Genomic DNA, 3192 nt, shown 5'->3' with positions numbered 1-3192 from the left:
CTGTGGTGTCACAGCTCACAGCAACCTCAAACTCTTGGGCTTAAGCCAGCGGTTCTCAACCTTCCTAATGCCATGGCCCATTAGTACAGTTCCTGTGGGTCACAACCCACAGGTTGAGAACCACTGGTTTAAGTGATTCTCTTGCCTCAGCTGGGATTGCAGGTGCCCACCACAATGCCTGGTTAATTTTTTTTGTTTTTGTTTAGCAGGCCTATGCTGGTTTCGAAGTTGGTAGCCCTTGTGTATGTAGCCAGCGCCCTAACCAGTGAGCTACAGGCACCAAGTCTATTATGGATCTTCAAGACTCAGGGTTTGTTTACAAGAATCACAGGAGAGGCTGAATATGGTGGCATGGGTCTATAGTCTAGCTAGTTTGGAGCCTGAGACAGGAGGATCACTTTCTTAACATAGGTACTTGAGGTTTCAGTGAGCTATGATCACGCCACTGCACCCCAGTGTGGGCAAGGCTGCTTAAAGTCACAGGAGAGGGTGGTGCCTGTGGCTCAGTGGGTAGGGTGCCAGCCCCGGTTCAAACCCGGCCCTGCCAAACTGCAACAAAAAATAGAGGGAAGAGAATTGCCTAAACCCAGGAGTTGAAGGTTGCTGTGAGTTGTGACGCCACTGCACTCTACGTAGGGTGAGAAAGTGAGACTCTTTAAAAAAGAAAAGTCACAGGAGAAAATAATGCATAAAAACATTTGAAAAGAACTGCCAAGGATCTGAAAACTGGTATTTTTGTGTCTTTCCATGATTAGTGTAACTGTAGTGCAACTGGAGCTCTTTGTGTTCCAGGGCTCGTTGAAAAAGAATGCACTGTTTTCCTGTCGTCTTTATATGAGTAGTGGTCTGGCATATGGCTGGACTAAATGGACAAGGGCAGTGCAGTGTTGGCTTGGGTGCTAGACAGTTTCTGATGGGAAATGAGGTATGGTGAAAAGACCACTTCCATGCCTGCCATTGTGCTAGAAAGGAGCCTTGGAGCAGCTCAGGGACCGTCCTGGAGACTGGTCTTGCTGGGCAGAATACCAGCCTTGGCTTGGAGATCAATTCCCATGACTCTGGTTGCTGTAAATGTGTGCTAGTGGTGTGAGGGTGGGGTTGTAAGGCGTTTGAGACACCATTTCTGGGCCAACTTGTGTTGAAGGACAGGTCTACCAGAAAGATTTTTCAGCCAGAAAAACTTGTAGCTGCATCTTGTGAGTTCTTAGGACTTTGGAGTTTATTTGTGGAGTACTATGGGCCAAGCATTGTAGAGATGGACAGTAGTTGGTCAAATGAGTGATGATAAAAATCCTAATCTACACAGGTGTTCAGTTGCCACTTCAGTCTTAATAAGCAATTGTAATAACAGACCACAAGGTGGCAGCCAATGGCAACTCCAAATAAACTTAGTCCTGGGAGGTGAGCTTGGAATCTGAACCGTCAATAAAATAGAAGCTTGCTTTGGCAAAAGAGGCAGTGTCTGAGGAAGCTCATTTCAGCACTTCCTTGACTGCCTTGCCAAAGATCGCTTTTTATCCAATTTTTTCTGCTGGCTCAAGTGATGTGGTTTGCCCGTGTTCACACGCTTTGTTATTGTTTAACCTGGATTCCACTGTGAAATGTTAGTAGCTCCTGCCTTTTTTTGTTTCCCACTGAGGCCAACAAGTGAATGGGTTTCCTCCACAGCCTAGGGCTCTTTGCCAATTTCTTCCCTTGTGATTTAAATTAATCTCAGAATAAATTCTGTAAAATCACCTATGGACTCTGGGGAAACTGGAGGAGTCTATAAGGTAGTCAAAGAATAGGGATAAAAACATGCAAGTGGAAGTAGTTCTTGCTGCCTGCTAGCTTCCTCCCCCACCTTGGTAGGTTGAAACTGCCTCCCCATCAATAATTATTCCTTAGCTGCTCCAGGATCATTTGTTGATTACATGCTCTGAGAAACAAGGCTCAAACTGGGCTCTTAAGCAACCTCACTGTCTAGTTAGGAAAATAAAATCAAAGCTACATGTTAAGAATCCATTTCAAGAGCAGGACACAATTATAAGAGGGACTTTATGGGCGGTGCTTGTGGCAAAGTGAGCAAGGCACCAGCCCCACACACCGAGGATGGCTGGATGGCGAGTTTGAACCCAGCCCCACCCAAACTGCAACAAAAAATAGTGGGGTGTTGTGGTGGATTCCTGTAGTCCCAGCTACTTGGGAGGCTGAGGCAAGAGAACTGCCTAACCCTAAGAGCTGGAGGTTGCTATGAGCTATGCTGCCACAGCACTCTACCCAGGGCAACAAAGAGACTTGTCTCTAAAAAAATACAAAATAAGAGAGACTTTATGTAACAAATGCAATCAGTGTAACCTACTCCTTTTCTACCCTTAATGAGTCTCAAAAAAATCCATTTCAACAAATCTGTATAAAGGGTAAATTTTTCTGTTTCACACCTCAAACTCTGGGGCTTAAGTGATTCTCTTGCCTGGGCCTCCCAAGTAGCTAGGACTACAGACACCCCCTACAATGCCTGGCTATTTTTTTGTTGCAGTTGTTTAGCTGCCCTGGGCCAGGTTCGAACCCGCTGCCCTCAGTGTATGTGGCTGACTCCGTAACCAGTGTGCTACAGGCACTGAGCTATAAAGGGTAAATTTTTATGTCCAGACTGAATTATAAGGAAAGGGGAGGCCAGGCTTGGTGAGTCTGGTAGATCATCTGAGTTCATAAGTTCGAGATGTTGTGGCAGGTGCCTGTAGTCCCAGCTACTCGGGAGACTGAGGCAAGGGGATCACTTGAGCCCAAGAGTTTGACATTGCTGTGAGCTATGACGCCATAGCACTTTACTGAGGGTGACAAAATGAAACTGTCTCAAAAAAAAAAAAAGAAAAGCTGAAGTTGTGGGACAGCAGAGGGATAAGACCAGTTAGAGCATTCTGAAGAGGTTTTACTGGAAAAAATGTCAGCTAGTGTCCAGTTTTGGGTGGCGCCTGTGGCTCAGTGAGTTGGGGGCTGGCCCCATATACTGAGGGTGGCGGGTTCGAACACAGCCCCAGCCAAACTGTAACAACAAAAATAATAGCTGGGCATTGTGGCAGCACCTGTAGTCCCAGCTACTCAGGAGGCTGAGGCAAGAGAATCACCTAAGCCTAAGAGCTGGAGGTTGCTGTGAGCTGTGATGCCATAGCACTCTACCAAGGGCAAAAAAATGAAACTCCATCTCTTAAA

Source organism: Otolemur garnettii, unplaced genomic scaffold (assembly GCF_000181295.1).
Source record: "Otolemur garnettii isolate 467f Iridium unplaced genomic scaffold, OtoGar3 scaffold00031, whole genome shotgun sequence".
Classification (NCBI taxonomy): domain Eukaryota; kingdom Metazoa; phylum Chordata; class Mammalia; order Primates; family Galagidae; genus Otolemur; species Otolemur garnettii.
Note: the sequence above shows the minus strand (reverse complement) of the source record.